We start from the raw sequence: 25,651 nt of genomic DNA on the forward strand, positions 1-25,651 counted from the left end.
AGAAATCAGCAGATTACAACTGACTCACATTTTTCAAGAAAGGATAAGACGATGCTAAAAATAAAGCCAAAAGGAAGACTATCCATTTCAATTTGTGGGTTTAAAAATTAATTTTGTATGTCTCCTACTGGAAAAAGACTAACAATTAACAGAAGAAGAAATAGTCAACATCTTAGACACCTCAACTGGTTCGGTTCAGCTTATCCACTTCTGAGTATAAAAAATCAATAGGTGTTGTTATTTATTTGAAAGGCAGAATTCTGAGGAGAGAGAGAGAGCGAGAGAGAGAGAGAGAGAGAGAGAGCGCCAGACACAGAGAGTGAGAGGTTCTTCCATCCACTGAATCACCCCCGCAAATGGCTGCAAAAATACCCGGGGTTGGAAAGCTAAGAGTCAGAAGCTCTACCTGAGGCTCCCATTTGGGTGTGAGGGCTCAGACACTTGGGCTATCTGCTGCTTTCCCGGGCCTAATGGAAGGCAGCTTAGAAGTGGAGCATCAGAGAATTGAACCAGTGCTAAAAAGAGATGCTAGCACTGCAGGTAGCAGCTTAACCCACAATGCCAAAACAACAGTTTCAACAGTGAGATTCCACGGGAAATTTTACACAAGTGGAATCAATCCTGAATCATCTCTTTGAAGAACTACTTTAAATAATCCATCAGGAGGTAAAACATAGCTCTTACCAGTAAGATTCCGAAGACCAGGCACAATCAAAACAATGGCTCCCAAGAGATGGAAGGGTTTCAGGCAAAGCCAAAGCAGACTCATCAAGAGCCACAGTCATGGCAAAGGTCTTGGGAAGGCTCCAGGCATTTTGCCTGTTGACCTTCTGCAGGGCCTAAGAATGCCAACATCTGCTTACAGGAAGTGTTTTGAGAAAGTTAGCTGAAGTTTCACCAAGAAAAAGTCCAGGAAAGCTTCAACCAAGTCCTTATCCACTACAACATTCTTGCTTACTCTTTCTACCAAATAAGAGCAAATATGGGAGTAATTTTTTAAAAATTTATTATATTTTTATTGCAAAGGCAAATATATAAAGAGGAGGAAAGACAGAAAGGAAGATTTTCCGTCTGATGATTCACTCCCCAAGTGGCTGCAACGGCCGGAACTGTGCCAATCCGAAGCCAGGAGCCTGGATCCTTCTCCGGGTCTCCCACTCAGGTACAGGGTCCCAAGGCTTTGGGCTGTCCTCGACTGCTTTCCTAGGCCACAAGCAGGGAGCTGGATGGGGTGGGGGTGGGGGGTTGCCGGAATTAGAAGTGGCACCCATATGTGATCCTGGCGTGCTCTAGGAGAGGACTTTAGCTGCTAGGCCACTGAGTCAGGCTGTATGTGAGCATTTTTTAGGGAAAATCATTACAAACCTTATAGTACTGATTTTCACCCTTAGTTTGGATTTATTTTTGTGTGCTAATCTTAGTAGTTAAAGGGTGCACAGCTATCTCTCGTCAATAATGCAAAAAAAAAAAAAATGGTGCACTGACATGGCTAAATGCTCAGGAGATGCAATTCTCGAGTAAGGGACAAAACGGCTGACATCATCTCTTACAAATGTGTCTTGTAGTTGATGAAGCTTATGTTGAGAAATAATGGTTACACTTTTATCTTTTAATGGCAAATCCCAAACTTTCTCGAGTCACCTTAAATAAGGCCCCGATCATGTTTATAGAGGACTAACATACTGACAGACTCAATACATTTTTTTTAAAGATTTTATTATTATTGGAAAGCCAGATATACAGAGAGGAGGAGAGACAGAGAAGAAGATCTTCCGTCCAATGATTCACTCCCCAAGTGAGCCACAACGGGTCGGTGCGCGCCGATCCGAAGCCGGGAACCAGGAACCTCTTCCGGGTCTCCCACACGGGTGCAGGGTCCCAAAGCTTTGGGCCATCCTCGACTGCTTTCCCAGGCCTCAAGCAGGGAGCTGGATGGGAAGTGGAGCAGCCGGGACTAGAACCGGCGCCCATACGGGATCCTGGGGCTTTCAAGGCGAGGACTTTAGCCGTTAGGCCACTCCGCCGGGCCCCCAACACATTTTTAATAATGACTTTTATTTACTTGAGAAACAGAGAGCAAGAAAGACACAGAGCTTTCTTCTGCTAGTTGTCTTCCCAAATAATCGCAGTGTCCAGTCAGGGGCTACGGGTGAGGCCTCGAGCCAGGACTGCAATATGGGACACCCACATGGGTGGCAGGAGCCCAAGTACTGGAGCCATTAACCCTGGCTTATCAGAAGGCTTGTAGACATAGCCAGAGTCACTGATTGAACCCAGTTTCTTCAATGTGGGATATAAACATCCCAATTATTTGGCTAACTGGCTACCATAACAACATACTTATTAACCTCCCTCTCCCTAATACATACAACTGTGCCGGATGTGATAAGCCATGACTAATGAAGAATCTAAGCGAATAAACTGCAAAATAATTACAGGAGATAGAATTGTTAGAATATGGATTTTGACATATAAATTGCATACACATCACTTTGTTTTATCCAGAAGTTTTGATTTTACACAGAGATATAAAACAAACATACACCTGACTGTCACGAAAACTGCTGCTTTGCCCGATGTTATATCACTGAGTAGTCTGTGAAGACATCATGATAAAAAAGGAGACAAATGAATAATAATATATAAAAGGCAGCTATAAAAGGAAGGTTATGTATTTTTCACAAATAAGACAGAAAACATGGCCATCCCATCCATCCTGCCCTGAACTGCAAGCCTACTTGTAAAAGAACAATGTTGAAGAAATATTCAGATACAACACACTTGGGTTACCTCTGGACACACATATCACACACTTTATCATCAAACCGTTGTTCTCTTGCTTTTATTTCTTTTGAAAATTATTTCCTGACTTCAAAATGAAACTTTTCAGCAGTTGCTCCAACCCTTCTCAAGAGAGCTCTCCTTGGGTCACAGGCACAAGCTTAGTTAGTACTTAGTACTTAGAGCATGTTTGACCCAATTTCTCTATCAACTACAACAGGCACCAGAAATCCTAAGCCTTTCACCCAGGGGTGAGGGGTCAGTAGAAAACACCTACACAAACCAAGTCTTCCAACATGTCATTACAAATGACATGTGTTGCAGATGTTTTCTCTTAGAAATGCATTATTTTTATCTTAACCACTTTAAACTACATTCAAATGCCTCAACGAGTGTCATTCACCAAAGACAACCATTTCATTATGTGTCTTATTTCTTTGCTTCCCTGCAATATTCTCTTTGGTCATTCCTTGTTTCTCTACAGTTTCCTTGTTAAAGACAGCTTGTTTCTCTGCCTTTTCACCCACAATTCAATCCTCAACAGTCTTCTCTATCTTCATCCAGTGGCTTTAAAGTACCCGGCCTAGTTATCCGATTCCTAACATACTTTCCTAACTCGAAGCTTAAGCTAATGGACGCTCTCTTTTTATGCTTTCTTTTAAAAGCCAGCACTTTTTAAAAATGTTTTCATTAATCCGACAGGTATCTGAGTTTTACTTGTGTCCAAGCATTTGGGTTGCCAAGGAAAACAAGGTCACTCTAGTCTAAGAAGACCACACTCACATTAGTGTAACAGACAATGAATGGTTCAACTGGTGACATGAAAGTGCCTGTCTCAGTGGCTGTGTACAGACCTGTGACACTTGACTGGAATTCTGTAAATATCACAAGCGAGAAGTTAGCAGGTAGTAGGGGTGAGAAGGCTAATGGTAACTTGAACAATGGTACACTGCAGTGGCAATGTATGAATCATGACTACTTCACTTCGTAGAGCTAGAAAGGTGCTGGGAAAAGAGAATGGCTTTCTATTCCTCTTTGGTCTTGGTGTCAGCTGGATACACATAACACCAGTCATAGGCCCTACAAAATTATCATCTTAAGTTAGTCTGTTATGGATTTATTGATTTTGAATCTTGCCTGCACTCTCCTTGGAGGACCGGATCAAATGATATCATGGCCCACGGACCAGACATTCGCTTATTCCAATCTAAACCTACAATTATAATCCTGGAAGTCTCTGGGTCCCTTTCCTTTGGTAACCCAGCACCAACAAATACTGAACAGAAAATCTCCCTTGGTTCCATTGAACCGGATATCCATGTTCAAACGCCGTGAACCTTTCCCACCCACCACCTCAGACAGAAGGCTTGACTTTTCTTCTTTTAAAGATTATTTTTATTGGGAAGTCAGATATATAGAGAGAGGAGGAGAGACAGAGAGAAATTTCTTCCATCCAATGGTTCACTCCCCAAGTGACCTCAACAGCTGGTATTGCGCCAATCCGAAGTTAAGAGCCCAGATCCTCTTCTGGGTCTCCCATGTGGGTGCAGGGTCCCAAGGGTTTGGGCCATCCTTGACTGCTTTCCCAGGCCACACGCAGGGATCTGTATGGGAAGTGGGGTTGCCAGAATTAGAACTGGTGCCCATACGAGATGCTGGCGTGTTCAAGGTGAGGACTTTAGCCTCTAGGCCACAGAGCCAGGCCCAAGGCTTGACTTTTTAAAAACTACATATGTTACAATCTGGTTTGCCTTCAACTAGCTACAACCAGTCAACAAAAGGTCACGGGAAGCAAAACAATTTCAGTACACATCTACACTGTGGTACTTGCACTCATCAGGTAACCAAAGCTGCTAGCTTTTCACCAAGAAGGTCTTACCTTCTTGTGTGTTCACCATAGTGGTTCATGCTATGAAGTGTACTCAATGGAGTAATTTCACAGTCTTAGCAAGGTGAACACAAATTTGTAGCTAAGTAGTTTTTTTTCCAAAAAACTATTAAATATTAAGGCTTCACAGCAGCAGGAAAGTCTGAATAATTTGAAAAATCCCTTCCAAGTTTGGAATTCTACTAGCCTTCCACCATATAAAACACGGTTAACGAAAAAGAAGAAGAGTTAGTATTACGATGTCTAATTATAAAACACAGAGAAATAAACTATTTTAGATCAACACCTTATAAGGTGATTTCTCCAAACTTTCTTAAACAGAACTTTTCACAGACTAGATACACTTCATTCTTAATGCCCACGAATATAAACATTTAATGCCTATGAATATAAACATTTCCTTACAACACTTAGTAAAACAGAAACTAGAAAACAGAAATGTCCAGTGGGCTTCATATGAATTATTTACGCCATAAATAAAGTTTGTGAGAGATGTATTGAGGCATTATAGCCAAAAAAATGATCAACTGCACGTTAACACTTATAGGGATCAATTTTTCAAGCTCAGTTACGCCTTTTGATACAGGTGCTAGAAAACTAACGTCTCAAACACAGTTTAAGTTACAATTAAAACTGTTTCGAAGTCTCACTGAAAGAATATCATGATCAAAGCATAAAAACGCAGCAGGAAAGTCTAACATATTCTAATTTGTTGTATCACGCTGTTCATAAATATATCTATCCTAAAATTACAGTTGCCATGTCACCACTCAGATGCTATGATTATCCATATGCATCCCCTAAGCACGCTGCTAACCTGTGGGCAGAGTTTCAGAAAATGAAGGATTTGATTCAAAACCATTTAGCAGCAATCATTTTATGTGATTAAGTCAAAGATACTTAACTGAAGCGGTGTTTTAGCTAACACTCTTTTTTTTTTTCTTTGTCAAGTCAAATGGTTTCTGCTCACACATTCCTCATTATTCTAGAGTCTGGTCTTTGGAGGAACCCCAGGAGTGAGTGAGTGAGCTCTAAGGAGCGTGTTTGCAGAGTAAGGCATCCTGGGTGATGAGGAAAAAAAACCCTCAAGCATAATTTTGACTGGGCTTTAGAACACAAAACACAGACGCAGTCCTCCCCTAGCAGCGATACTTGGAAGGGAATTCGAGCACAGACTTCATTACACTCTATCGATCTCACTAACTAAAGGGTCCTGATGTATCGATCAGCTCAGACTAAACCCCTAACTGTTTGCAAGACCATGCGTGATGGGAAGCTTGGCTCCCTGAGGGAGGAGGGACAGAAAGCACTTTTGTTCTCCGGCAGCCACAGAGCAGCATTTGACGTTCAGTAGTAGATTAACATGATTAAAATAACAGTCAGTATTCAGTGAGGGAACAAAACTTGCACTGCATTCAAAGAGTTCTTAGTTTTAAAAATGGGCTAATAATCAATTAAAGGTAAAATGACTTTGAAAAGAAGAGTACTTGTTTTGCACATTCCCAATGAGAAAGGCAGTTGTGTCTCCCTTCACACAGCTGTTCCCTTCAACTCCTCAGATGTCTATGGGGATTTCTGTTAACTGTGCAGTGGCTCCAACCCCGCCCCCAAGTCCCCCTTAAACTTTGTCATTTTTATTACAATGGTGAAATGATGTGTTGAGGGAAAGATAAATTTAAGATTAATTTAAGGTTTATTATGTACATCTGCCTATTTTCATTTCCACTTGAAGGACATGGTTTTCCATAGTCAAACTTAATTCTGATTCAAAATAAGCCTGAATATGCTATGAATTGATCTTCACAATAAAATATTGCTGCAAAAGTTACAACGTGCTTTCATCTCAGAACCGGGGCACCACCACTCCTTAGTGTTGATGGTCAGCAGACAGACCAAGGATGTGCTTCCAGGTTATTAGTGTTCACCACTATCCCTTCCAAGAGTTGTCAATTTTAAAACAAACAGAAGGAACACCTGTGTGTTCTAAACACCAGCCTAAGAAAAACTGCCCACAAGGTGGTCTATTCTTTCTTCTAAACTCAAAGCTTACATGACCCTATCTGCTTTCTCTTCTATCTTTCCTACTGCTCTTTGGTTATTTAAAAGACAATAACTTTCTTTTTTTTCTTAATTATTATTATATTTTTGACAATCTTTACATAGTTAATTACGGTAAAAAGGTTCAAGGGCTATAGGAAAATGGGTAAGACTATTATTTCCATATTGTTTCCTTCATGTATCTGAGGTAAAGGGGGTTATTGAGGGAGAAGCCCCACCCAGTTTCCCAACCAACCCAAATCCCAGACATGGGGCATGCTCAGAGATACTTGCTTAAGTGGTTTTGATAGACAATAATTTTCATTAAACCACCACATTAAACTTTCTGATATTTTTTAAACCCTTCTCAATCTAAAAGAAATCAGATCACTGGCTCAAGATTTAGGAAATAGAATTTTAGCACAGCGACAGTATTCAAACTATGAATGCAATCCAAATGTTAGTATGGCTTCTACACAATTATACAGTGACTCTGCAGCAAGTGGCCATTCATTACATTGGATCTGAAACTCAGATAATGACTTAAAACTGCTTCAGATACAGACTTAACCGACTCTACAAACTGCACAGGTTCCAGCTTATTTATATCAACTTTATCATTACAAAAGAGATCACGCAGATATTAAAGACTTTGTACGAGGGGGAGGACAGGAGAGAATTCTACTTTATAATTTATTTTCCAGTATGTGAGATATGAGCAAACTTTTCCCTGAAGGTCAAGAAGCCAGAAATCCCGTCTCCTACTGCTCAGGCATTGATTAATCTAGCCAGTATTTACCAAGTCCTAGAAAAAATAAAGGAGCCACTGCTGCTCAACTAATATATTGAAAGTAAAAACTAGCATCTGTCAGAAGCTGTTCCAAGGAAGACTGCAGATGGGGAGAAATAAAATTCAAGGAAATGGTGTTTTCTAAATACACTTTCTGTAAAAAAGGGGGCCAAGATTAAATGGAAAAATAGTAGGAAGGACAAGCACTGACAGACTAGGCCTGAAAAAAAAAAAATTTACAAGGATGTACGTATGAGCCAAAATATACCCATGTACCCATGCAAACATGTAAATGTCAGTTTTATTTCTGAAAATGCTTCATGCTGAAGAGTTGTGAAAAGAAAAACCCTAAGTTATCATAATGAACGGTTATGGAAAAATTCATGGAAAATGAAATGAAAAATGTTTACTTTGATGCAAAAGATTTTTGAAATCCATGCATAGAGGGGAGTATTTAAAGTTTACAGAATAGACATATTATAAAAAAATACAGATTTCAAAATGTTTTTGCATCAAAATAAATTTATATTTTAGTTCAATTTGCCCTTGAACATTTTCAAATACCAATATATTTACCATTTATTTTGAGTTGAGTTGCTCTAAATACTTTATAGCTATTAACTTGAACACTTATCTTCGTAGGCATGGAAGTAAGCAATTGTTATTATTCTCAATTTTCAATACGGAAATTGAAAAGATTAAATTTCAGGTAGCATTTATGACTCAGAAATCACAACTCCTGATTACAAAATACAGTTCAGAAATACTTTAGGGCATACAAAATGAACAAAATGGTATGAGTTTTGGCTTGGCAATTAGCATGCCACTTGGGAGTGCCTAGTGCAAGTCCCAACTCCGTTTCTGATCTATTTTGCTACTTATGTACCTCTGGGAGACTGTTGGTGATGGTGCAAACACTCCACTCTGTGTCACCCATGTAGAGGAATCAGACTGTGTTCTGGAGTCCATTTTTTGGCCTCGTAAAACCCCAGCTGTTGCAGGCATCTGAAGAGTGAACCAGCTCATAGAAGGTTTCTATGTCTCTCTGATTTCAAGTACAGTCACAATAAGTAATTTTTTTAAAGATTATTTAATTAATTTGGAAGGTAGAGAGACACAGAGAGAGAAAGAGATATCTTCCATCCAGTGGTTCACTTCCCATATGGTGATAATGACTGGGGTTGAGCTGATCTGAAACCAGGAGTTTCCTCCAGGTTTCCCATGTGGGTACAGGGGGCCAAGGACTAAAGCAATCCGCCACTATTTTCCCAGGCCAGAAGTAGAAAGCTGGATTGGATGTTGGAAAGCTAGGATCCAAACCAGTGCCCATATGGAATCCTGGTGCCTGCAGGTAGAAGATGATTCTGTTACATCATTACACAGGCACAGACGAATAATTTCTAAAATTACACAAAAAGGTTGTGTTATTTTCCTTAGTTTTGAATAGAAAGTAGCACAGATATTTAAAACTATGAAAATTTACCTTAAATAATATTTTTAAAGAGATAGGACTGACTACCATCTGCATTATCTACTACTTTGAACTGTTCTGTTAGAGCAATGGTTCATGTTTATATAAAACAGGTAAATATTTAATCATAATGAGATATTGTTAAAAGATCACACTTATTTGTTGTATGCAAAATATCCATATGGGTAAGAATAAAAACTCTGCCAATGTCTTTATTTTCAATATTGTTGCTACCCTGCATGAGAAAAACAGACCTTAGGAACCCACTGATATTTGCTATGCATTGCCACCAAACAGATATATAAAATCACATTTATATAGAATAACTGGGGGAAGGGTTAATACGGCCATGCAAAAAAATCTTCAAAAACTCAAAATGAATCATTTAATTAAAATAAAGTCATAACTTTATCCAGTTAGCAAAAGGTAGTTTGAGGCAACTGAAAACTGCAGGACCTTCTGTTTGCCAGCTAGATGTTTATGCAAACTCCCTAGCTTTTCTTAATCTGTTTATTCCATGCCTTTAAAATATGCACACAATCTACTCCAACTGGTTGTCACTGTAATTAAGTTAAATAATGCAACCAGAGACCCTAAAATATTATTTGGAATTCAAGCAAACTTGGTACACTTACACACACATAAAATTTGGTCAAGAGACTTGCAATCCTTTATCACACTTGCTTTTGGATTAAGAAATCACAATTTCGAGTCAATTATTATAATTTTCTAATCTTTTGGATTAGGAAAATCAGAAATAAGCCATCATTTTTTTCCCAAATGTTGCTGAGTTTGCTTGACACAAGAGATAGAAATGTGAATGAACCATGGGCTGTCCAGTAAGAACAGTTGGTCAGGAGAGTAAAAGGGACCTTGGACCTGGACAGGAAAAACAGTTTAGCATATGAGAAAATATGGTAACATGATCCCCTGTGCAGCAAGGATTCAACTACAAGCATTCCATGCGATGGAGACTCAACTGTCCACGAGGTGATGGGTGAAGAAGCTATAGAAGGGCCAGATCAGACAGAGGCTGGCCTGCTATACCAGGCAGCTGGACTCTCTCAAGGCTCTGGGGGTTACAGGTTAGGTTGTCAAGCAGGAAAAAGACCTGGTGTCCAGTTCACATAAAGCATCTGCAATTGTATGAATGATAATCTGAACATAAAGTGTGCATTTTTTTAAAAGGTAAGAATTTTGTACTTACAAAATCTTCTTTTGTAGAGAGAAAAAAAAATTGTCAAGACATCCTATTCACCAACCTGATGTAGAGGAAATAATACTAAAATCTATAGGGCTTTCCTCTTAGCTCCCACAGGAGCAGTTATGGATTTAGTTGATGGATTCTGCCTCTGAGTGGCTTGGGAATTTATAAGCTTCTCTCTAATAACAGCAAATTGAAATTCTGGTAGCCATAGTGACAAGTTTATTCCAGCTCTAACTGAAATTTAGAAAGCAGTCCTCAGCCCAGGGCTTGAGGCAAAGGGAAAGTACTTCACAGTGAGCAAGGGTCAAATCAATTCACCTATTCAAAAATACGTTTAAGACCTTACTCAACATTATATAAATAATAACCATTCCACTTTCTAATCAGGAAAATATTCACAGAGCACCAAGGCCAATTACAATGCAGTAATTGAAGGCATGCCAAAACAAAAAGGAAACCACCATACAAACACAGATAAAGATAGCTAGACGTGCAAAAGTGAGGTTTTCATGGTTGGAGAGAGATGCCCTGAAATACACAGGTCCTTCACAGCTCCTTCAGAACAAATGCCTTTAGAAAAATCTTTCATGAAGGGATAAAAAAGTGTGACATTTCCTCTTTCATTTTCTATGTACACAGAAACTCTGTCCTTGGTCGGGCTGGAATATTTTGAAACTATTTACCTAGTCATCAAAGTGCACGGCTAATTCTGGCCAAAAGATGACAGTGGTCAAATATTTTTTGCAGAGCTAAGCTATTAAATATTAATGCGTAATCTGAAAAGAGTTCTGGGTGACTGATACTTTAGATAATGGCCAAAAGGACAGTGGAAAGGTCTTCACCATTTGCCATCCCACAGAAGCCCAAGGCATGGGATGCTATGCAATAGCTAAACATACACTCACTACACCAGCAACAACTAGATGGAGTCTGTGGCAACTCATCATCGCATTGCCAGTGTTCTTTAAAATTTTTATCGTGAAATTCTTTGTTTTTCATTTAACTGTTCTGTAATGAAAAGAAACACAAAATGAAAACAAATAGGCTATATCAAGATAATCGGGTTCTGAAAAACTTTTTAGATTATCACTAAACCTCATACTCTTGTCACTCAAAAATATTCATTATTCAGAACTCTACACAATATACAATTGTGCTTGTATGCCTAAAATATAAAAATTTATTTTTCATAATTTACCAACTCTTTCATAGGAGCCTGTTAGACTCTAACACCTCAAGTTTTAGTTAGTATTGTTCAAAGGCAAAAATGAATTAAAGATTAAGTGAAGATTACATTTAAAATGAACCCCAGTATGAATAAAAACTACCTCCAACAGAAGGCCAACCAGATACAATGCGAAGAATGACCTCTGTCCTATACCCAACAGGCACATATCTAATCCATTCCGGCAGACACCAGTGACACAACCTAAAAGCTTGTTTGAATTGCTGTTTTGCTTATATTGCAAAGCTGATTTGTAAACTAATTTAAGATGCAAAATCCAATGGATAAACCATGTCCATAATATCTGCTTACATTGAACCTTTATATACAGGTTTCAGATGGGTCTCAGTGTGTTCAAAATAATTACACATCATATATTAAGTGGTTTTTGTTCCTGATATATCTAAACCAAACTACAAACTGCCCTTGTGATCTTTTGATTTATAACTAATACGCTGAACACTGAAATTTACCTACCCAAATATTACTGAGTGAAAACTTGATGCATTGCTAAAGCTAACTGTTCTCTGAAAAACATTCACTTCTATCAAATTATTTTTCATGTTTTAATTTTTCCTTTTTATTTATTTCCTTATACTTTTTAAAGATTTATTTTATTTTCATTACAAAGTCAGATATACAGAGAGGAAGAGAGACAGAAAGGAAGATCTTCCATCTGATGATTCACTCCCCAAGTGACCACAAAGGCCGGTGCGCGCCGATCCGAAGCCGGGAACCAGGAACCTCTTCCGGGTCTCCCACACGGGTGCAGGGTCCCAAAGCTTTGGGCTGTCCTCAACTGCCTTCCTAAGCCTCAAGCAGGGAGCTGGATGGGAAGTGGAGCTGCTAGGATTAGAACTGGCGCCCATATTGGATCCCAGTGCGTTCAAGGCGAGGACCCTAGCCCCTAGGCCACGGCGCCAGGCCCTATTTCCTTATTTTTTAAAGATCATTTTTATCGGAAAGGCATATACACAGGGGAGGAGAGACAGAAGAGGAAGATCTTCCATCTGATGATTCACTCCCCAAGTGAGCCACAACGGGGAGGTGCTGCGCCGATCCGAAGCCCGGAACAAGGAACTTCTTCCGGGTCACCCACGCGGGTGCAGGGTCCCAAAGCTTTGGGCCGTCCTCACCTTCTTTCCCAGGCCATAAGCATGGCGCTGGATGGGAAGCTGGGGGCCACTGAGACATGAGTCTTTGCCCATAGGGGATCCTGACACGTGCAAGGTGAGGACTTTAGCCACTTTCTCATCTAGCGCACAGAAGGCCCTGCAGAGTGTGTAGTTGCACTGGTACCTACAGCAGGACTGCAGATATGGCCTGGTGACCAGGAGTGGCCATCAGAGGTCCATGCTGCTGGAAGGTAGACAGACACCAACTCTTGTGAGAAACCCTGAAGAGGAGTAATCTCTGAAACTTAAAAACCAGAGAGGAAGTCACATTTTATACAGGGCAGAGAGCAGCGTAACATTTGTAGACTTTGGGAAGGAATGGAGTGGAAACTGGAATATGCCAGTCAAAAGGAAGCATAACATCTTTTGAAATACATATGTAAGTGTAGGGTCATGATGTCAAATGTATTTCTGACACAGTAATTTGACAAGTACTACTCTAAAACGCATAGGTATATCCTACTCTAAGTCAGACACCTGTTAAGTAATCATACCAAGTCAAGCTGGAACATAGGAGCCAGAATTTAATTGGCACAGTTCCTGAGAAAACCAAGACTATCCAGATGTGTGCATGGCTGCTGAGCAGGCCTCTTCCAGGCAGCCCTGCAGGAGAGGATTTGGGCTCTCCCCAGCGACTGAAATTGAAAATTGTGTTACATCCTCAGGGGCACACAGAGCTGTAATGCTTCCAAGACATTCCAAAGTAGAGGTAGATTTGGAGAGCTGTAACCTCTGTGTTACTGTGGTTTAGAATAGCAAAAGCATTAACTCCTACGGGAGACTGTAAATGAGGGAATCCTAAGTTTGGGTGAATTACGTTTGAAGGACTGAGTTCACTAAAAATTTAGACTCAGACACATATACCAGCATACATACCTACCCGTTGAACCGAATTTTTACTTAAAAACAATAAGGACAAAAACACAACAAAAACAGATCTTTAAAAATAAGGAAAAGAAAACATTAAGATAAATACTTAATTGCATTTTCCCAGCTAACTTGACATAATCAATAAGCAGATGCAAGGATCCGAGAATGCTAATGTCACTTACGAGCAACAAATATCACATAACTTGCCCATCCTCCATCTAAAGGCCCATCACAAAAAACTAAGAAAAAAACAAAATATGATGTTCAACAGTATTTGAAAGTAATCATTTCCTCCAAGTTCTCCTATCATTTAACAAATTTAGATTGTGCGACACTTATGGATTCTCAAAATCTGAGCACATGTTTTCAGGGAGGAATGTTTGGTCAGGTTTTATGACTCTAATGTTCTGAAAGACCTTCATACCTAAACACTTCCATTTTTAAAATTTTGATTAGCAGGTAGCACCTTAGCATTTTGTGGGCAGACATTTTTAAAAAGATTTATTTACTTTTTAAAATTTTTTAGACAGAGTGACAATAGAGATTGAGAGAAGGGGCAGGAGGGAAAGAGGGAGACCAAGAGGGGGGACAGAGAAAGAGAGAGAGAGAGAGAGATTTCATCCATCTGCTGGTTCACTCCCCAAATGCCTATAAAAGCTAGGGTTTGGACAGGCCAAACAAGGAACCTGGACCTCCATCTAGGTGTCCTAGTCCTCGTGGCAGAGGCACAAGTACTCATGCCCATGTCCCCTGCTACCCAGGCACATTAGTGGGAATGCTACACTGGAAGCCAAGTTGCCAGGACTCAACCTGGGGCTGTAACACAGGATGTGGGGGTGTCCCAAGTCATGACTTCTCTTCCCACACCACAAAGCTTGCCGCTAAAGGTCTGTCTTCATTGGTCCAACCCTCCCTTCATCTGGACATTTGGACACTGATTTACTACATGAAGATTATAATATTATCATGGTGATTTTATATTAAAATCTGAGGAGGAGGGATGAATCCCTATACCTATAAAAATGTATTGTGGAAAACAATAACAATAATAAAAGATTTGATCTAGAAAAGCCTGTGATTTTTCCCAGCACTTTGTATCTTGCAATATATTTTTATAACAAAATTCAAATATTTTGTAAAGTACTTAAAAAAATATCAGTCCATTCAGAATTGAGATTTAGGGACAGGGAAGAAATTGTTCCCAAAGCATTTTTTTGTTGCTGCTGTTGTTGTCTGACAGTGTGACACTACAGATCCATTAAACATTTCCTTGTACTCAAATACTTTTCACCCATTTGCAAGCTGGCAATGCATTTCCATCTTTCTAAATCACTAACTACTTCATTAGAAACAAAACAATAAAACAAGACCCTATTTTCTACAACAGATAATACGCTCCACGGCCTCATTTCCCACCTCTCAGTGCATCTCCAGGCTTTGGTTCACACTCACTGGTTTAATCTATCAATTGATTTGACAGGCATTGTGCTGGGCACTAGGAATACTGGGTAAACACGCCAAACAGTCCCATAGCGGAAAAGCACAGTAATACAGACTCTCGAAGCAGCCCCCAGCCTCACATGCTCCCAGCGTAGGAAGCCTGTGCTCGCATCCTCATACAGACCTTCAGTGAGCCCCTCTATCCGTTTGGATGCAACTCACTGCATGTAGCAGAAAACTCATCTCACGCCGCCTTACACAGTCGATGGGGCTTATCAGCGAACATGACTGGAGGCCTAGGGATACGAAATGCTTCTGGATTATATTAATTCAGCAGTTCAGTAATTTCACTTAGGGCCAGATATCTTTCCTGGAAAGAAATTTTGCCTGGAAGCGGATGACTGACAAGGGCTCTTGAGATTAGTAACGTTCTCGTCTCCAGCCAGGAGGGAAAGAACCTTGGTAGAAACAGAAAAGAGGTGGAAGGTGGAAGGATATGGACAGGCAAAAGACAAAGACTGACAGGTTGAGAAGGAGAAGCATTTCCCTAAATCTGATAACACTGATACAGAGTTCCACCGTGGTCAGGAAACGGGGTTATGGTGCCACGTCCTCAGAAGAGGGACCTAGAATCTCCCACATTTATGGATGACATGGGAGCAGCAGAGAAAAGAGACCCAAGCCTTACCTGGGGAATTGGGTTGACACATAATACTACGTACCTATTGTTTGTAGTCATTCAGGTCAGTTTCATCCATATAGCCCTCTCCCCAGTCCTGACTGCTTAATGCTCCTTGACAGGTAGAGGATTTCAACCTCACTAGCAAATGCAAATTCTTCACTTCAGAACCTAAGCATTTCAAGGAATGGGTGCCACCGTAATGGTCTGCATTTTAGAAAAGTATTCACCAATAAAAATCTTCCCACCATATCAATCTGATCACTCCCTTCTCCCTCCAAACTGCCATTCATCTCAAAGTACAGCTCAAAGGTCTTATCCAGCAAGTCACACCTGCCTTGCTTGCTCACTTACTTCCTTGAATTTTCAGGCATAATGTATGCAGACTGCATGCTAGATTCTCCAGGCTATTATCGTACACGGACAATACAGGTATGAATTCAAATCCAAGCGTCACCTTTTATAATATGATTTTTCACAAAGCACTTTAAATCTTTGTGCACTCAAAACTTTAAAAACTTATGTAATTATTTGAAAGAGTCAGAAACAGAAAGACAGAATGAGAGAAAGAGAAAGAACATTCATTCATCGGTTCATTCTTCATGTGGTCACAATGGCCAGGACTGGGCCAGGCTGAAATCAGGATCCACAAGTTTCATCCAGGTCGTCCACACTGGTGGCAGAGGTCCAAGTACATGAGCTATCTCTGGCAGCTTTGCCCAAGCCATTAGCAGGACAGTTTGGATCAGAAATGGAGTTGTAGGGATGCTAACCAGAGCCCTTAATGGGATACTGTTGTCTCAAGAGGTGGTTTTACTCGCTATGCCACAATGGAGCATCAAAACTGCCACTTGAATGGCCATTTTAAAGACTAAGCATATTCCTAGTCACCTGGCAAATAAAATCAGTTACTAATGACCCATGAACTCTTTTCTGTTGCTCTGCAATTTTTGTTGTTTTCTAGAGTTTTCATATAGTTGTAATTTCATTTATCAACAAGTATTCTATGGAATACAAAAGAATTGCTGAGCTCAACTAATTGCTGGCTACTATCCTGCAAAGCTAAAAAGCTGCTTTGTGAGGTCTGTATTTGTCTTCTGTCATCTCACACAGAATGAATTTTTCCTTCTTAAACAAAAAAACACTCATGGCTTAAAGTATAGTAGGCAGATGGCTGACAGCGGAAACTACCTGCTCCGTTTCCCCATCCCAACGCCAGAACGCACTTGCTGCTGAGAATCCATCAGCATTTATAGAGATGCAGCAACAGGACTCCCGATCTGAGAAGATCCCTGAACATGCTCGCTGATGCCTCTAGGAAGCAAGGCAAGGTTCCAAAACCATTCTTGTAAAATACATGGAAAATCCAGATGTGTAGCTTGACAGACAACCTAGTTTAAAAAACCAGACAAGCATGGGGGCCATGAGAAAACCAGAAGTGCCACAGTCTCGTCTGGCAGCGTCAACCCTTACTGGCAGCACTGATGGTAGGGAAGAGAGCCTACACGGTGGCCAGACACCAGTCCAATTACAGATCATGCTCAGCCGCCTATTCATCTTCTGATTCTAAGTGAATCGTTTCGACTCTGTGGACTCAGCATTATGTGAAAACACAAATGCCCTGTTCTCCCCTGGCTCACGAAGTTTCAGACAGCTAAAATAAAATAATGAAATTGCTTACCAAGTACAAGATGCTATGCAAATGTAATACATTTACAAAGAGCCAATCCGTGCCAAAGGTAAGGCATTTCACATACATTTTAATGTAACCTAATTCAAATGTCCACGCATGACAAGCAGACATCATCAACAATCAACCAAAGGATATATGTATTCTCGATTCTCCACATTTTTTAAGTGGTGACTTCAAAAATAATGTTATTAATTATTACTTGAGTTAGGCTAAACAGGACATGTAAATAAACAGCTATTAGAACTCATAAAATGGAGAACTAACACAGGTTGAGAACACACGGTGATACTAATTGGTTAATCATTAGTGGAATGAGAATACCATACTGAGATTTTATTGGCTGGACTAGTCTGTGCGAGGTTACCTCACAAGGGACCATTTTCCTACAATATAAATGCAGCAAGATACTTGAATAAATTTGCTTTTTACAGGATTAGAATGGATGACAAGTCAACAAGTCAACAAAAGATACTATAGCATACATAAGTGGTTATACGGGAGGAATAATTACACATATGCACAATGTGAAAATCTGTAGGACCTGATTTCACAAAGAAATTAAGAGAAAAAATATTTCCCACCACTGAAAATGTTCTCCTATCAATTCATTAATGTGGCCCATTATTTCTTGCCCTTTAAAACTACAGAAAATGCTGCAAAGCAACATTTATAATTTAAATGATTACCACAAATTATTCCTATTTTCCCTGCTACCACAACTAATAAGTATTAGCTGGGCACTGACATTTTCCAAGGTAATGCACAGTGACTTTCTTTACCCACATCAGAAAACAAACATTTATTGAATGGATGTACAGAACAAACACTTTCCAGGCCCTAAGAATTTCCTTATTATGCCTCTTTAAAATCATAATGCATGCTAAATTTAGGTATACTTAATTTAAAGCTAACCTTTGAAATGAAAGACAAAGTACTAATGAGCAGGCCGTGATTTGTAGGTTTTGAAAACACACACTAAAATCAAGTGCCAACATGAAACAAGAACATGAGGAAGGTCAGCAGGTGGCAGAAGAAAATCAGCGTCAGAATGAACAGGTGTTTCTCCTCTGCCAGGAAGGTCCTTGGTCTGAGCATGACTTCAATAGATACATGAAGCTGCCAGAAAGGAGCCTTCAGCTCTTGGTAAGTGAAGCAAAGAATCCCAGTTTCAGTGTAACACTTCATTAGAAGCTACTAGACCTCCCTTCCTTTTTTTTTTTTTTCAGCATCCAGATATTTGAGAACAAAATTTAGGCTAATGCTGTGGTACAGCAGATTAAATTCCCAAACTGCTGCCTGCCAAGGTCAGCATCCCACTGCAGAGTCCCGGTATCAGTTCCACATGCTCTGCTTCCTATTCAGCTTTCTGCTAACGTACCCGGGAAGGCAGTAGATCATGGCCAAGCACTCAGGGACCCTAGCCTCCACATGGGAAACCAGGACGGAGCTCCTGGTTCCTGGAGTGGGCTGGGCCCGGTCGTGACTGTTCTGGCCATCTGAGATGTCAAGCAGCAAGTGGATGATCTCTCCCTCTTTCTCTGTGTTTCTTCATGTCACTCCATCTTTCAACTAAATAAATGAATCTTTAAAACATAGGAAAAAAAAAAGAAAAAGTATAATAATAGTATATAGAGATATGCTCTGATAACCAAGGCTGGGATATCTGTCTAAACAATGCTGGCAGTTAGGTTTCTAAATAATGAAGGAAGATAGAGCAAATTGATTAAGTCCAAGGTATAACCTCGCCAAAACATCATGTGTATTGATATGACCTGACTATCTAGACTTGGAGTACAGAATCAACTCTACCGAACATGATTTGGAGCATGTCAGATACATACACAGCTCACCTATGTAATTATGGGAGGAGACCAAATTTATCAGAAGCACGTGGAAGTCACTTGAATGTCTTTGTTTAGGACCCAGAGTTGAAAACCTGGAGAGTAGCCCCAGCCAGCACTTAAAGATGCTCGTATAGGGTAACTCTCAAGCACATGGAAACCTGAACACCAGGACCACTAGCTGGTTCAAAAGATAAACCATAACAAGTCTGGGAGAATTATTTCAGTTTACATTTTATTTATTCATCTTATTTATCTCACTCATTTGGAAGAAAGAGCAAAATGAGAGCAAGATCCAAACAGGGATATTCTGCTGGCTGGTTCATTCTCCAAACGACTGTGCTGAAACTGGGAACCAGGAATTTCATCTGGGTCTCTTCCATGGGTGGCAGGGACAGAAGCACTTCAGCTATCACTTGTTATCTCCCAGGTTCTGTATTAGAAACTGCAATCAGAAATGGAGCTGGTACTTCAACCCAGATGTGGATATGCAACATGTTAAGTGGCCACAGACATATTAACTGCAGACACTGGAAAGAGATGTTGAACTGAAAAGAATAGAAGCATATGGATACTGCACGTAACAGCCCATTAAAAAAATATTATAATTAAAATCTGGTGTGTGTTCATGCTAAAGGTACATTTTTTCACACTAATAAAAATCTTCAACCAGGTAAAGTGCCACATTGTCACCAAGGCATGACTAACTCCAAGAAAAGCACAGGAATGGCACCCCGAGGAATAAAGACACACATCTTCAAAAGCAATGAGCATTCTCCTATTTTGTTCTTGATATGACACAGAATATGAATGTAAGCATCAAAGATGACTCCACTTAGAAAAAAAAAAAAACTTTAAAAAGTAAAGTAAAACATCGATAACAGGACCTAACCCACCTGAAGAAAGAATACTTAAAGATCTAACTGTTAGTGTTCTCCTTATATGTGAAAAAACCCCCCATCAGAGTGATTTATATAAAGGATTAGACCATGAACAAATGAAAAAGCAAGTTTTAGGCTTCTTAGGAGACTCAGTTTAAAACATAAGGTAATTGAAGGTGGGGAAAAATGTGCTCAGATCAAGAAGCACCAAAAGGAGTTCATCTTCGTTCTATATCCTGTCCATCCAGCAACCACTGACCCGGAAGCCCACAAGATGAATTAGAGGCTTCAACAACCCTAGATGTGTGGTAATAAGATATACATGTTCATTGAAAACTGGTTTTACTTTGCCTACTAGAAACTCTTTTATTTATCTTACTAACTTTGAAAGCCAACAGAGACACAGACAGATTTTTCATCTGCTGGTTCATTCCCAACTGCCTGTAAGAGCCACGGCTGAAGCCAGGAACCAAGAACTCAATCCAGGTCTCTGGTGTGGGTGGCAGAGACACAGCCAACTGAAAACTCAACGGCTGCCTCCAGAGGTGTGTTCTAGCAGGAAATCACCATCAGGAACAAAGCCAAGATTCAAGCCTATGTACTCCAGTACAAAGGCCACATACCAAGCACTCCTCTACAGTGCTACAATGCCTGTCCATGAAATATGTTTTCATTAGGAAGTTAAAACAGTCAAAATTGGGATGATCTGAATCCTGGTATTTTTACCCTTAAATAACTACAGTAGGCCTTTTCTCTAGTTTCTGACATTAAGAAATTCTATTTTAAGAAATCTATTGGATATGCATTTGAATATTCTTAACATGTGTTTTGAAGTTGCTGGAGGCTGAAACTCATTGATTGCTTCTTACTCACTTAATAATTTAAGGAATGTGTGAGTGTGTATGTGTGACTATGAGTTTTATGTCACCTAAAGCCTACAGATTTCACACTTTTAATTCTTTGTTCAAGTGAGGATTTCAAGTCAGTACCAGTATTGCTTACTTGGGTTAGTATGTTTGGGTTGTCAGAAGGGTCTCCAGAGTGTCAACTCCAGAACTTAAAAAAATTCAACTGATGGGTTCAACAGTCGTGTTCAAAAATCAATTTTATAAGTGAAAGATGGTAAGCAGTTCATGTAAAAACTACCCAGGAAATCTAGTTGACCAGAGTCTTACAGAAGCCAACAGAATGATGTAGCCATAAACACTGCTGCACTAGAAATGCTGCATCTTTACCATTCCTTGGTAGCATGCAGTAGCACACCCACACACATGAAGCTCAGTGCAGAGGAAACCGCGGTTGTCTTTATCTGAAAGGAAAGGGCAAAGCAGAATGTTCAATCCCTGTCTGATGTTTGGTCTGGGGCAGAGACTGAAAGAGACAAGGTGATTATGCCCAGGTATTTGAAGCAGCTCTAGAATGCAAGTTCTGACCACAGGGATTTTGCTTTTCTGTTACTCACCTTAGCCTGGTGCCTTGAAAAAGGACTTACACATGACAAAGATTCGAAAATACTAGTAGAAAACAAACAAACAAAAGAAATAAAAGATTTCAGTGCATAAGAGACTACTCTTGCTTAGTGTGGTTGCCAGTGGCAGCAGTGGGTAAAAATTTTAGGAACATATGCTTCGGCTAAACTTTGTGAGAAATCACTTTTAACAGTTAGAGCTCTCCAAAGATGGAGCAGACTTTGTAAGGCAGTGATCTCCTCCTCGTTTGGGGGAAGCGAATATTCTGCAATAGTATTCTTGCGGAAAATGGATAACCATCTGTCAAGGATGCTACAGCATTGAAAATACTGTTTACATCATTGAACACCACAAGGGTTTCATTTTTATCCTCTCTGCCGTTTCTGCCGAGAAAACCTTCTGCTGACATGCAATCAGCAAGCTGAAATGAAGGATTTTTAACCGTTTTAGGAGTGACTCAACAAAAAATGTATCACAGTAGTGTCCAAGAACAGGTCCACACAAATCTCTGCGGGGCTTGTCACAAACACAGATACTCAAGTCTCTCTGGAAATCATTCCTCTTACATGATACTGACCTAGTGATGTCCATTTCTCTTCTGCAATCTCACTTCTTGCCTCCCCTCCAGATCCTTTGTTCTCAACATACAGATATATTCATTTCCATCTTTTAAGAAGGGCTTTTGGGAGGGATCCACTTCCTTTTCCAACTACTACCCAAGTTCTCTACTTTCTGTTCCTGGAAAATACATTCTGTCTCCAACACCTGGATTCCATATACTCAAGCTTCTGATGCACATCTCCAAGAGCCTTATTATGCACCAGGTTCCTCCATGTTGGTAAATGTAATGGTAAATTTTGGGCCCCCGTGTCAAGCAACCATTTGGTAGCACCAGGCGAAATGATCAACTCCTTTACTCCTTCAAAATACTTCAGCACTTGTCCTCCAAGGCTTAAAATCGGCCAGATTTCTTCCCTACCTCATCGGTCATTCTCAGTCTCTATTCACTGATGTTCCACCACTGGAGTTCTCAAAAACTTGGTTTTTAGACTTTCTTTGCTTTCCTTGGTGTCTCCTCCTCACACTCAGCTCTTGTGAGTGACTTCACACTGATATGGCTTTGCTTGCTTTTTCACTTAATCATTCTCACTCTATATACTACCTTCATCAAAATCCCAGATTTACACGTAAATGTCTCCTGAGAGCAGGCATTAAAGTCTGGGATGTCTTCACCTGCTAGTGGAATGTCAGGATTTGAGTCCCAGAGTCTCTCCCAAGTGCAGCTCTCTGGTAAGGCACACCATGGAGGCAGCAGGCCCAAGTAGTTAATCTCAGGCATTCACATGTAAGACCCACTGTGAATTCTCTCCGTTCAACGTTTGGCTTGGTACAGTCCTGGCTGTTGTGGGCAGTTGAAAGTGAATCAGTTATAGAAAGTTTATTTTTCTGTTCGTCTTTCAAATAAACATAGTGTTTGAATTTCATGCCAATAAAATTTAAATGTTCCCTTAACATCTCTGGTCTTCTCAAGACTTAAAGTCAAGCTCCATATGTTCTATGACAAAGTAGTATCCTTCTTCCCAGTACACAGACCAAATGCCAGAGAACTATCTTTGATATATCCAGTCCATCAATCCCTGTATCTTCAAATATATTCAGAGAATGAAATTAGTCTTCCATCTAACATCAGAGACAAAAATTAATTCGGAGTAAATGTTCGAAACATGAGTGTTTCGAAACCATAAAGTTCTTAGAAGTAAACAGAGGGGTAAATCTTCATGATCTTGAATTTGGCAATGGACTGTCAGATACAAATAACAACTGAACCAAGTCAACAGCAACACGAAAACAAGTTAGACCTCATCAAATAAAAACTTTTTGTGGATCAAAGATCATTATCAACAGTGTGAGAAGACAGCTATTACAGTATGAGTGTGTCTGTGTGCTTTCAATTTCACATGTTAAAAGTGATGGCACAAGGAGGTAAAGCCATTGGAAGGCAAGTAGGTCATAGGATCTCTGTCCTTAGAAATGGGATTAGTGCCCTTTGGGGAGGCTTCAGAGAGCTCCCTTGCCCCTTCTGCTGTGTGAGAGCATAGTGATGAGATGATCCCAAATCAGGAGGCAGGCGCTCACCAGACCCCAAACAGGCAAACTACTTGACCTTGGACTTCTCAACCTCTACAGTTTGAGCAGTAAATTTCTACTGTTCATAAGCCAAGCTACGAACATCATTTTGTAATAGTACTCTGTTTAGACTAAGATAAGACCTACAGAATGAAAAAAAAAAAAGTCATGAATCATAGGTCTTATCACGGTCTAGCACCTAGAATATATAAGTAACTCTTACAATTAAAAAAAAATCATTTAAAAAAACCTAGAGACGGTTGAACTTGAACTGGACAAGTGGGATGCTGGACTCTGTATGGTGTAAACTTTTAATTAGGGAATCTCAACGGAACTTGAGCTGTGGTTATGCATCAAGGTGAAGGAATTCATGATGGGGGAAGGGTTTGGGGTGAAGGGGGGGGAATCCCAGTACCTATGAAATGGTGTCATGTAATGCAATGTAATTAATGAATAAATGAATATTTAAAAAAAAAAAAAAAAAAGACCATAGCAGAGCGTTGTAAGAGAGAAGTCTAGAAATACAGATATTCCTTATGGCCAAAATTTGTGGATAATGAAAGAATAAAATTCAGTTTCATAGCCCAAATAAAAGTAACTTTATAATTTATAAAACAAGAAAAAAAAAAAAAAAAAACCTAGTTTAAGCATGGGCAAAGTAACTGCACATACACTGTCTTCAAAGTACATACACAAATGATAAATTGGAAAATAAACCCAATATCATTAACAGTTAAGGGAAGGTGAGCCAAGTATATAAGGAAGTACTTCACACCCACTACAGCTACAATCAATAACTGTAAAATAGTAAGTGTTGGTGAATATGTTAAGAAACTGATAGCCTTTCCTAAAAAATATTTTATTTTTATTCAAAAGGTAGATTTACAGAGAGGGAAGACATAAAGATCTCCTGTTCACTGGTTCACTCCCCAAGAGGCCACAATAGCCGGAGCTAAGCTGATTCCAAGCCAGGTGCTAGGAGCTTTTTCTGGGTTTCCACTTGGGTGCACAGTCCCAAGGTTTTGAGACATCCTCTACTACTTTCCTAGGCCACAAACAGCAAGCTGGGAGGGAAGCGGAGCATCTGGGACTTGAACTGGTGCCGTGGAAGGCAAGGATTTAGCCACAGAGCCATTGTGCCAGGCTTGAAACTGGTACCTTTTTGCACTGACAGTGGGAAGGAAAAATGGCTCAGTTACTATGGAAAAATAATTTAGTATTTCCTAAAGAGCACTAAATAATTCAGCACTTCCTATTAAAAAAGTAGACACACACAGACATACACATGTATACCTATATATACCCAAAGGGTGAAAATTGTAACTCAAATGCCATCAACAGATGAATGGATAAAAATGCCATGTTAGACACATCACAGATGTATGTAATGGGGTATCTGTTAGTTAATAAAAATGAATAGGACATTGATACAAACTGGAACATAGATGGACTTCTAAAACATTATGCTAAGTCAAAGAAGTCAGACACAAAATGTTAGCCTGAGAAAAGGTGGACGGTACAGATATACTCTGGTGAAGAGTTTTACTTTAAAGTGATGGAAATGTTCTGGAATGGGATAGAGGTAGTGTTGGCACAAAATTATAAATCTGCTAAGTGCCACCATCCTGTAAATTTTAAAGTAGCTAATTTTAAATTATGTGAATGTCAGTTCAATAAATTAACATTTAAAAAATTCAGATTCAAATCCCTATTGTTACAATCTGAGTCCATCACAAATTTCTATCTCCTGGATTATCAGGTGCGTCCTAATTGGTCTACCTTCCCTCTCGTAGCCTATTGGTCCCTTTTCTACTCTACTGTTTCCCCACAGCTATCCTCACCACCTAACTTAGAGTACATTTTATGTATTCACTGTGTTCATTGTCTACCTAGAAGAGAATAAAACAATGGTGACCCAGAACCCCTCTGATCCTAAAACAATAGATGTTAGACCACTTGGGTCCCTACTTGCTAATATGCTTGTATTTGTGGTAGATGTAGAAACGTGGCTTGCTTTCTGTGATGTCTATCTCCTGGCTCCAAGTGGGAGAGTGAGTAAATCTCAGGCATTCATACT

The 25,651-nt window shown here is 39.8% G+C and overlaps 1 protein-coding gene across 1 annotated transcript in view; it reads right to left on the bottom strand.

The window, feature by feature from the left end:
* The window catches only part of CDH2 (cadherin 2), a 221,567-nt gene that overhangs the window by 162,596 nt on the left and 33,320 nt on the right, over positions 1 to 25,651 (bottom strand). The window lies entirely within an intron of this gene.

The sequence above is a fragment of the Ochotona princeps genome, chromosome 18 (assembly GCF_030435755.1).
Source record: "Ochotona princeps isolate mOchPri1 chromosome 18, mOchPri1.hap1, whole genome shotgun sequence".
NCBI classification, from domain to species: domain Eukaryota; kingdom Metazoa; phylum Chordata; class Mammalia; order Lagomorpha; family Ochotonidae; genus Ochotona; species Ochotona princeps.